Source organism: Lepus europaeus, chromosome 12 (assembly GCF_033115175.1).
Source record: "Lepus europaeus isolate LE1 chromosome 12, mLepTim1.pri, whole genome shotgun sequence".
Lineage (NCBI taxonomy): Eukaryota > Metazoa > Chordata > Mammalia > Lagomorpha > Leporidae > Lepus > Lepus europaeus.
The window spans coordinates 22,575,800-22,587,700 of record NC_084838.1 but is presented as its reverse complement, the minus strand read 5'-3'; positions in this window follow the sequence as shown (position 1 = coordinate 22,587,700).

Below are 11,901 nucleotides of genomic sequence, written 5' to 3'. Positions count from 1 at the left end.
GAAGATCTCCCCTTCTTCTCTGTCTGGTTCTCTCTCACTCTGCCTCTCAAATTCATAAAATTAATATACTTTTTTTTTTGTTTTTTAATTTTTTTTTTTTTGACAGGCAGAGTGGACAGTGAGAGAGAGACAGAGAGAAAGGTCTGTCTTTTGCCGTTGGTTCACCCTCCAATGGCCGCTGCGGCCGGCGCACCGCGCTGATCCGATGGCAGGAGCCAGGTACTTATCCTGGTCTCCCCTGGGGTGCAGGGCCCAAGGACTTGGGCCATCCTCCACTGCACTCCCTGGCCACAGCAGAGAGCTGGCCTGGAAGAGGGGCAACCGGGACAGGATCCTCAAATTAATAAAATTAATATACTTTTTAAAAATAACTTAAGGCCGGCGCCGCGGCTCACTAGGCTAATCCTCCGCCTTGCAGCGCCGACACACCGGGTTCTAGTCCCGGTCGGGGTACCGGTCCTGTCCCAGTTGCCCCTCTTCCAGGCCAGCTCTCTGCTGTGGCCAGGGAGTGCAGTGGAGGATGGCCCAAGTGCTTGGGCCCTGCACCCCAGGGGAGACCAGGAGAAGCACTTGGCTCCTGCCATCGGATCAGCGCGGTGCGCCGGCCACAGCGCGCCAACCGCGGCAGCCATTGGAGGGTGAACCAACGGCAAAAGGAAGACCTTTCTCTCTGTCTCTCTCTCTCTCACTGTCCACTCTGCCTGTAGAAAAGAAAAAAAAAAATAACTTAAAACTACTCATCATTCTTTTTTTAAATAAACAGTGTGCCTTCAGTGTCTACAATGTAAGAGTATGTTTTTTTTTGTTTTTTTAATTTTTGACAGGCAGAGTGGACAGTGAGAGAGAGAGACAGAGAGAAAGGTCTTCCTTTGCCGTTGGTTCACCCTCCAATGGCCGTCGCACTGCGGCCGGGGCACGGCGCTGATCCGATGGCAGGAGCCAGGTGCTTATCCTGGTCTCCCATGGGGTGCAGGGCCCAAGTACTTGAGCCATCCTCCACTGCACTCCCTGGCCACAGCCGAGAGCTGGCCTGGAAGAGGGGCAACTGGGACAGGATCGGTGCCCCGACCGGGACTAGAACCTGGTGTGCCGGCGCCGCTAGGCGGAGGATTAACCTATTGAGCCACGGCGCCGGCCAAGAGTATGTTTTTTTAAAAACTACTTATATATTAAGTACATCACTACATTGCCTACAGCAGGAGGAAGAGAAAATTAGGAGACAATTTTAGAGGCACATACACCAATGAGCGAGAGAGAATTTGGCCAACCAGGTGTGATGATTTACACAGATGGGTGTGGAGGGCTTAATTCTCAGACCCTGAGGTCCAAAATGAAACACCAACAGTGAAGAAGCCACAGCCGCTTCCCTCCATCCTCTGGCCTGGTACACTCAGCCACAGCCCAGCGCTGTGACACAGGACAAGCTGTTTCCCCTTGTTTATTTATCTGACCGGCTACATGTCCTTTCCAGTTAGGCGCAGAGAGTTGTGTTCTAGCTTTCTCTGTTTTCCTAACAAAAATACTGCAAAGTGACCAAGGAGCCAGCACATGTTTCATGCAGAGACCCAGATACAAAGACTTTAAAATCCTCGTGTGCTGGGTCCAGCCAGAGGTCGACCATGCTGGTGGCCTGTCCATACCCGCTCTCCTCTTCACTGGTACAACATACACAGCCAACTTTGCACAGCGTAGTAATGGCTGCTGTCCAGTCGTCTCTGTAGTGGGAGTTGTGACTTTGTGACAAGGCATAAGCAGAGATCTGATAGGGTGGAGTTTTCAGGGAAACCATGGTTTAGCTGATGAAAAGACAAAGTGACCAACTCAGGAAGACTCATTGTTGTCCCTCTCCCTGCCTGGAAACGCTGCCTGATGTCAGCCAAGTTCTTGTCACTGTGCAGAGGGGACTCGGGCAGACTGCAGTGCGGGAGAGAAAGGGAAGTTGGTTCCTGAGCAGGCGCATCAGCCTGGACTTCCTGCTGTGGACTCCTTGTGGCACAAAGACAAAAGTGCTTCTTCTTTTTTTTTGGACAGGTAGTTATAGACAGTGAGAGAGAAAGACAGAGAGAAAGATCTTCCTTCCGTTGGTTCACTCCCCAAATGGCCGCCACAGCTGGCGCTGCGCTGATCTGAAGCCAGGAGCCAGGTACTTCCTCCTGGTCTCTCATGCGGGTGCAGGAGCCCAAGCACTGACTTCCCGGGGCCACAGCAGAGAGCTGGACTTGAAGAGGACTAACCGAGACTAGAACCTGGCACCCATATGAGATGCCAGTGCCGCAGGTGGAGGGTTAACCACGTGAGCCACAGTGCCGGCCCCAAAAGTGCTTCTTAAGCCATGGTGGTTTGGGTCTGGACCACAGAATGCCTCCCCGATGGTGGAGCCCGCCCCCCCGTGTTTCCTGGTGGGAATTAATCAAGCGCTTCTCCTGGAGGAAGGGCAGGTTGTCACTGCAGTGGGTCGAGAAGCCCCTCTGCCTGCTGGGTCACTTCCAAAGCTTACCGGGTGTGTGTGGGGTGGACTTCGGGGAAACAGCTGCACTACTACTAGGCAGGGTTCTTGTGACGATCAAGTGTGAGGTGGACACAAAGTGCTGGGCCGTAGCAAGCCCCCTATCTTCTTTTTCTTCTGCCCTTCCATCTTTTGATTGTTGTCTTTAAAAAAATTTTCAAAAAGGTTTATTTAGGTATTTGAAAGGCAGAGTTACCCAGAGGCAGAGAGAGAGAGAGAAAGAGAGAGAGAGTTCTTCCAACTGCTGGTTCACTCTCCAATTGGCCACCATTGCCGGAACTGCACCTAACGGAAGCCAGGAGCCAGGAGCTTCCTCTGGGTCTTCCCATATGGGTATGAGGACCAAGGACTTGGGCCATCTTCTGCTGCTTTCCCAGGCCATTGCAGAGAGCTAGATCTGAAGTGGAGCAGCCAGAGCTCATGGCAAGAGCCTTGGGTGATCACTAACATCATAATTAAGAGTGTTAATTATTAAATTAACAACAGAAGTCACCGTGCACTTACTCCCCATGTAGGACCTCTGTCCTTAATCAGTTGTACCTTGAGAATTACCTGCCAAACTTGTTCTCAAACAGTACTTTATACGTTCTGTGTGTTTGTGTGGGTGAGTGCAAAGTGTTGAAATCTTTATTTAGTATAGAGTTGGTCTTCTGTATATAAAGTTAATTAAAAATGAATCTTAATGAAGAATGGGATGGGAGAGGGAGTAGGAGGTGCGATGGGAGTGGGGGTGGGAGGGTTGGTAAGGTGGAAAGAACTTCTATATTCCTAAAGTTATACCTATGAAATTTGCATTAATTCAATAAAAGCTTTAAAAAATGAATAAATTGTTAAAAATAAAGAAGTGGAGCAGCCGAGACTCGAACCGTTGCCTATATGGGCTGTTGGCACTGCAGGCAGTGGATTTACCCACCATGCCACAGTGCTAGCCCCCATCTCTTGGTTTTTAAGAAATACTTAAAAATAGGCTTATTAAGTGTCTTTTTGTGATCCAAGCATGTTTTAGGTTCATCAGATAATCAATGATGTGAAAAAACACTGTCTACTTTTAGCTATTGACAGAACCTATAAAAGTGCAGCTGTTAAAATTCTTTGGATACTAAGAATTATAAAAGTAAAGTGTCAGGAACACAGCCTCCAATACCAACTCCCTTGGCACTGAATGAAGGTTTGAGTAAACCTGGCCAGGCAATAGCAAACAAGACCTCTCACCTGTCACTATGACTCAGGAAATCTCTTGCAATTAGCCTAGTCATGATGATCAGGCTAATCCACAGCACATGAACATGCACTTGTAGAGGTGGGAAGTGGATGGAAGAGTCAAGAACCAAGGTTGCCTTTGCCTTGCTCTGGGAAGAGAAAACCACCATCCCTGCAATATTCTGACCTTACACTTTGATGAGCTCCGACCCAGCTGCCTGAGGAAGCAATTCACATAAAACAAGAAAATTCGGTAATAAAGTTTCTCTTCCCATCAAAGCAATCAGGCATGAGAGGTAGCATTACAGACAGAAGGAGAGACAGAGAGAAAAGTCTTCCATCCACTGGATCACTCCTCAAATGGCAGCAACAGCTGGAACTGGGCTTATCTGAAGCCAGCAGCCAGGAGCTTCTTCCGGGTCTCACATGTGGTTTCAAGGGCCCAAGGACTTGGGCCATCTTCCACTGCTTTCCCAGGCCATAGCAGAGAACTGGATTGGAAGTGGAGCAGCTGGGACTCGAAAGGGTGCCCAAATGGGTTGCTGGCACCACAGGCAGAGGCTTAGCTCACTATGCCACAACGCTGGCCCCTAAATAAATCTTTGAAACAAACTCTGAATAGTACTACCATTCCCAAGACGTGAGAATATCTTACTACACGTGGATGCTACAGCAGAGAGACAGAGACATTGGCTGTGCCTCCCCCCACAGCATGTAGGAGGTGCAGCTGTGAGCCTCGTGCTAAGTAGAGGTCCTGGGAACTAATGTGTCTCATCCTCGTGACAACCCAGGGAGTGTGTTTTATTAGTATGTTTCTCAGAGCCTCAGGAAAATCAAAATTCTGAGAGAGAAAATATTGTATACAAGAACACACAGCTAGTCAGCAGTAGGGTTGAGATTTTTTTTTTTTTTTTTGCTATCTGTAAGGTTTTTTTTTAAATTTTTTAAGGAATACACATTTCATAAGTACAACTTTAGGAATAGAGTTATTCTTCCCACCATATCAACCCTCCCACCCACACTGCCACCCCTCCTCCTCCTCCCTCTCCCTTTGCCAGTCTCATTCTCCATTATGATTCATTTTCAATTAACTTTGTTCACAGAAGACCAATTCTACACTAAGTAAAGATTTCAACAATTTGCACGTACACACACACCCAAACACACACAACTGTTTGAGAACTGGTTTTACAGGTAACTCTGAATACAACTCATTGAGGACAGAGGTCCTGCTTGGAGAGTTAGTGCACAGTGACTCTTGTTTTTTTGTTTTTGTTTGTTTGTTTGTTTTTTACTTGACAGGTAGCGTTATAGACAAAGAGAGAGACAGAGAGAAAGGTCTTCCTTCCATTGGTTCACCCCCCAAATGGCCACTACGGCTGGTGTTGCGCCAATCCGAAGCCAGGAACCAGGAGCTTCTTCCTGGTCTCCCACGCAGGTGCAGGGGCCCAAGCACTTGAGGCATCCTGCACTGCCCTCCTGGGCCACAGCAGAGAGCTGGACTGGAAGAGGAGCAATGAGGACTAGATCCCAGTACCCATATGGGATGCCAGCGCAGCAGGTGGAGTATTAGCCAAGTGAGCCACGGCGCCGGCCCCGTGACTCCCGTTTTTAATTTAACAACACTCTTAAGTATGATGTCAGTGACCACCCGAGGCTCTTGACATGAGCTGCCTAGGCTGTGGAAGCCTTTTGAGTACACAAACTCCATCAGTATTTGGACAAGGCCATGAACAATGTGGAAGTTCAGGGTTGAGATTTAAAACTTAGATATTTTGCTCTCAAGTCCTTACTTTTCTGTGTTCCATTCTACTTCCCAATAGATGTGAGGTGATTCCTCTTACACTTGTGAACAAATCTAGGGAAGGTCATACTTACGGGATTTCTGTAAATTAATGTTTGTAATATCATTTCTGTGGTGCAAATATTCAGAGTATCTTGTAATGTCACTCTCTCATCCTGGCTCACCCTTTAGTTGGTTCTCCCATCATTGTATCTATTTGGCTAATGTGGGTGGCAGGATTTCCTTCTACTTCATGATAGCTGGAGCTTGGGTAGCAGTAGGGAAAGTATAAGAGGAAACCAGAGGAAGCCTAGTCATTAACACATGCACATTTCACATTGGAGAACCTGGGTTCCATTCCAGGTTCTGGCTCCCAACTCCAGCTTCCTGTCAATACATACACTGGAAGCAGCAGTAATGGCTCAAGGATTGGGTTCCTGCTACCCCATGGGAGACTTGGATTGTGTTCTGGGCTCCTGGCTCCAACATGGACCAGCTCTGGCTGTTGGAGGCATTTGGGAGTGAACCAGTAGATGGGAGCTCTCTATCTGTCTCTCCATGTTTCTTCTCTCTCTCTCATAAATGAATTAAAGGAAACTTATAAAAGCAAGCATTTTTTTAATTCCAGTAAGTAACAAGTGTGCAAAATATCATAGGAACAAAAAGGAATGGGGTCATGTGAAAAGGGCACAGAAACCACCTTCCAGAAGCTTCCACTGGTCAAATCTAAGACAATTAAAACATCAAAACAAATAATAAAATTCACATATTAGCAGTCATACAATTAATAGCAATGTTTGTGAGGCTAGCATATTCACAAAATAAGTTACCATGAGTTCATAAACAGAGAGAAAGGAAAGATCTTTATTAGAGTGCCAACTAATAAGTATAGATTTATTATGATGGTATTAGTTAATTAACTTATTAATAATTGCCTCAGGAAGCAATCATGGAAAGTGGGTGAAAGTTTAATAAGGAATAGGATACTGACATGATTTAAATGTTTCTCTTCAAAGGTTAGTGATTAATAGTGAAAAAGGTTAACTGGGTAGGGAAAAACCAGACAAACAAGTGGCCAAGGCCAACACCACCTATAAGACAAACAGATACGATCTTGAGCTTTCTGCCTTGAGAAGAACACAGTACATCAGTGCTGCGGTATTCTGATAGAATCATGCACCCTGGATTTAATGATGGAGATGCAACAGATAACCTTGATTTGAGGGATCTTGCACAAAGTAACTGTCTTATAATCTTAGTAAGGGTTCAGTCACAGAAGTCAAAGACAGATTGAGGAACTGCTCTAGCTTGGCAGGGACTAAAGAGACAGAACAACTAAATGGACCTGAATTATATTGGGGGGTGGATGCATGGATAATTATAAAGGACCTGATTGAAACAACTGGTGACATTTGAATATGGACGCTACTATAGATCAGGAGTTCATAAACTATCACCCTTCAACCACGTCCAGTCTTTCATTTGTACAACCTGCAAGGTAAGATGGTTTTTATGCTTTTAATGAACCATGGCAAAGAACAGAACACAAATCTCACCATCTTAACCACTTTTGAGCACATAGTTCAGTGGTGTTAACTGTCTACACTGTTTCGTAGCACATCTCTGCATTCCTGGCAGCTTGCAAGACAGAAGACCTGCACCCACTGGGCAGCCACTCTGAGCCCCCTGCTCCCAGCCCATTCTTTCTGTTTCTGAGTTTGCCTATTTTGATACTTCTCTCTCTCTCTCTTTTTTTTTTTTTTTAATTTGACAGGTAGAGTTACAGACAGTGAGAGAGAGAGACAGAGAGAAAGGTATTCCTTCCATTGATTCACCCCCCAAATGGCCACTACAGCCGGCGCTGCGCCGAACCGAAGGCAGGAGCCAGGTGCTGCCTCCTGGTCTCTCATGCGGGTGCAGGGCCCAAGCACTTGGGCCATCCTCCACTGCCCTCCCAGGCCACAGCAGAGAGCTGGACTGGAAGAAGAGCAACTGGGACTATAACCCAGTGCCCATACGGGACTTCTTATAAACAGCATCACGCAATATTCTTCCGAGACTGGCGTGATGTCCCCAAGATTGGTCTATTTATAGCATTTGACAGGATTTCCTTCTTTCCTGAGGCTGAAGTAATACTCCATTGGATGTACAGGCCCCATTTTCTTTCTTCATTTATCTTCCCATGGATATCTGTGTTGCTTCCACCTCTTAGACATTGTGAATAACGCTGCAATGAATGTGGAAGTGCAAATATCTCTCTGAGGTCTTGCTTTTGGTTCTTTGGGCTATACACCCGGAAGTAGGATGGCTGGGTCATAGGGTGGTTGTTTTTTCAATGATTTGAGGAGCTGCAATCTTATTTTTCCAAAGACTGTTCCATTTTACCAACCCACAAACGGCGCACCAGGGTCCCAATCTCTCCCTGTCCTCTCCAGCGCTTGTTATTTTCTCCCAATAGCTCTCCTACTGGGTGTGAACTGGTATCTCACTGCAATTTTCATTTTCGTTTCTCTGATGATAGGGGTGTTGAATGTCTTTCCATATGCTTGCTGGCCATTTGTGTACTTTCTTGGGAGAAATACTGATAAGTCCTTGCCCATTTTCTAATTGGGTCATTATTGCTGTTCTCAATCATAGGAGTTCTTTATTTGTTCTAGAAATTAACCTCTTGCAAATATTTTTCTCCCACATCATAGCTTACCTTTTCATTCTGTTGATTTTTTTCCATTGATGATTTACACTTTTGTTAATTAAAAAAGAATATTTTATGACACATGAAAATTATATGAAATTCACATTTATTAATTAAAAAACCAAAAATCAATTTTTATGACACATGAAAATTATATGAAATTCAAATTTCAGTGTTTATAATAAAGTTTTATTGAAACAGGGATGCTCATTTATTTAAACATTGTCCATGACAAGATTGAGAAGGTGAGACAGAGAACTGCTGGCAAAGCTTAAATAAAATACTTACCATCTGACCCATTATGGAAAGTTTTGCTGACCCCTGCTTTAAAAAATAGCATATCTATGTTAAATATCCTAGTGGCGTTTGTTAGCTCTGTGGTGGTTATAAAGGGTAGTGTCTTTGAATAAGACCCCAGTTGGGAAGACTGAGTCTTATTTGGGAACACCTGAGGTTGAGTCCTGCCCCTGGCTGCTGACTCCAGCTTCATGCTAATGTGTAGTCGAGTTCCTGCCACCCACATGGGAGACTTGAATTGTATCCTGGCTGCCAGATTTGGTGCCTAGAATGGGCCATCACTGGCATTTGGGGAGTGAATCAATGGATGGGAGATTCTCTCGCTCTCGCTCTCGCTCTCGCTCTGCCTTTCAAATACATTTTTTAAAAACAGAAAGTAGGAACACCAATGAGAAGTAAATGGGGAAAGTATTGATAATTTGTAAATCTAAGTAAAAAGTACAAGGGAGTGTTTTACACTATTATTGTAACTTTTCTGAAAGCCTGAAATTACATCAATGCTGGCTAAATTTTAAGCTCAGTCTTTACAGTGGATTTATAATAGAATCTTCCAACTGAGTAACTATTTTAGAGCTTTTGTAAAATTTTAATTGCAATTACTCTTATCCAAAGCAGCAAATTTTTTACTTGGCTCCAGCAAAATTTATCTCAGCAGGGAAGTTATTGGTTGCTCTTTTTTCTATTGGGGCCAGATGGGCATATGGATAACAAAAGGTAACACACACACACACACACATACACACAGTCCCCAACTTACAATGGCTCAGTGTATGATTTTTGGACTTTCTGATGGTGTGAAAGTGACATATATATTCAGTAGTCACCAAACTTGGACTTTTCAGTTTGGATCTTCCACTGGGCTAGCACTCTGTCGTCTAGTCATCTCTTGTGATACTCGGAGCAGCAGGAGCCAACTGCAATTTCCACTCAGCCAGGGGGTCACTGACACTTTGTAATGGGTGCTATCTTGCTCAGTTATGATGTTTGGTAGGTTAGGTGCACTGATTATATTTTTGACTTACAGGATTTTCAATCTATAATGGGTTCGTTGGCAACATAGTTGCCTTGTAAGTTGAAGTGCATCTGTATGAAATGGAACCTGGCATTATTTCCTGCTTCACATGAAAGCCAAGAGACTTAGATTCAAATGATCAACTCAGAATATGCCTGGTTACATTTTTCTCTACTTCTGTAAGTTCTTCTCATCTTCAAGATTACTGAGTGTTCATATTTAATGGCATGCTGCAAATCCTTTTCAGAGTAAGAGATATTTCAAGTCTGTATATATCCTATCATAGAATAAAATCTGCCCCAGATCTTCTTCAGTTTTTTTTTTTTTAAAGATTCATTTATTTATTTGAAAGTCAGAGTTACAAAGAGAGATAAGGAGTGGCAGAGAGAGAGAGAGATCTTCCATCTGCCGGTTTACTCCCCAGTTGGCTGCAATGGCCAGAGCTGCGCCAATCCGAAGCCAGGAGCCATGAGCTTCTTCCAAGTCACCCACATGAGTGCAGGGGCCCAACGACTTGGGCCATCTTCTACTGCTTTCCTAGGCCACAGCAGAGAGCTGGATTGGAAGTGGAGCAGCCAGGGCTTGAACCCGTGCTCATGTGGGATGCTGGCACTGCAGGCAGCAGCTTTACCCACAATACCACAGCACTCCCTGGTTTGTTTTAAAGCAAAGAAATCTGGGTGAAGAGAAAATATTGTTAGAATGCTCTTGTTAGTGAAGTAACACCTTGACAGTAGGGACTCCATTTTGGAGCACTTGAGACTCCATTCTGGGAAGGTGCCCCCCCACACCGTGAGAGTCTGGTCTGAAACTATGATCTAAAACAGTTGAACAATAGCAGTCCACTACATCACACTTGGCAGAGCATAGAAACTCCCTGGCATGATCGCTCAAGCTTGGAAGTGGATAGGCTGTACCTGGGTTAATGCTAAAAATGTAATTTGTCTATGTCCTACATATGATTAAAACCAATACCTGGATTAATGTCAAGATTATAATTAAAATTGTTTAGATTGTAACTGGTATTGTCAAGATTATAACTGATACTAGTTTCACATAGATTTTAGGTCCGCTTGACCCCAGTAACCATGTATTCCCCCCGATCCTAGCAACCATGTATTCCCTCCCGATTTTACAGCTTTTGCCTTTATAAACCCTGTAGCTTTGGGCCTTGGGGTCGAGAGTTCTTTAGGGCATGAGCCCACTCTCCACCGCCAGCAATAAAGGACCATCAAATTTTATCAATGTGTGATGCTCCTTTGTTTACACTCGCTCAGATACAACATTATCTAGGTTGAAGTAACTAATAATACATCAGTCATAAATTAGACAGTGGCAATTTGGTTATTACTATAATATTAAAAATAATACAATAGAAATTGAACTTGTGGGAACAGAGTAAAATGATGGTCTGAGTCTGCAGGGGAGCCAGCGTTGTGACACTGGAGTTGAAGCCTTCAGAGGATGCAATGCTGGCATCCATTCAAGTCCCTGTGCTGCACGTCCCATCCAGCTCCCTGCTAATGCACCTAAGAAGGCAGCAGACGATGGCTCAAGTGCTTCGGTCCCTGCCATCCACAAGGGAGAAGCAAAGGCAGCAGACGATGGCTCAAGTGCTTCGGTCCCTGCCATCCACAAGGGAGATGCAGCGCCAGACAAAGCCATTTGGTCTGGGCGTTTGGAGAGTGAACTGGTGGATGGAATTCATTCTCCCCACCACCACCCCCGCCTCTCTCTGTAACTGCCTATCTGTTAAAAAATAAAAGTTTGGAAGGTGGGATAACTGGGAAGATGTTGGTCACAAGACATAGCATTTTTTTAAAAATTTTTTGACAGGCAGAGTGGACAGTGAGAGGGACAGAGAGAAAGGTCTTCCTTTACCGTTGGTTCACCCTCCAATGGCTGCCGTGGCTGGCGCACTGCGGCCGGCGCACCGCGCTGATCCGAAGCCAGGAGCCAGGTGCTTCTCCTGGTCTCCCATGGGGTGCAGGGCCCAAGCACTTGGGCCATCCTCCACTGCACTCCCTGGCCACAGCAGAGAGCTGGCCTGGAAGAGGGGCAACCGGGACAGAATCCGGTGCCCCGACCGGGACTAGAACCTGGCATGCCAGCGCCGTAGGCGGAGGATTAGCCTATTGAGCCGTGGCGCCAGCCACAAGATATAGCATTTTAATTAGACAGGGGAACAAGTTCAAATGATCTACTATATGTCATAATGATCACAGTTAATATGGTGCTATTAAAGTTGCTGAGAGAGATTTTAAGTATTTTCTTTTTTTTTATTAAACTTTTATTTAATGAATATAAATTTCCAAAGTACAGCTTATGGGTTACAATGGCTTCCCCCTCCCAAAACTTCCCTCCCACCCACAACCCTCCCCTTTCCCGCTCCCTCTCCCCTTCCAATCACA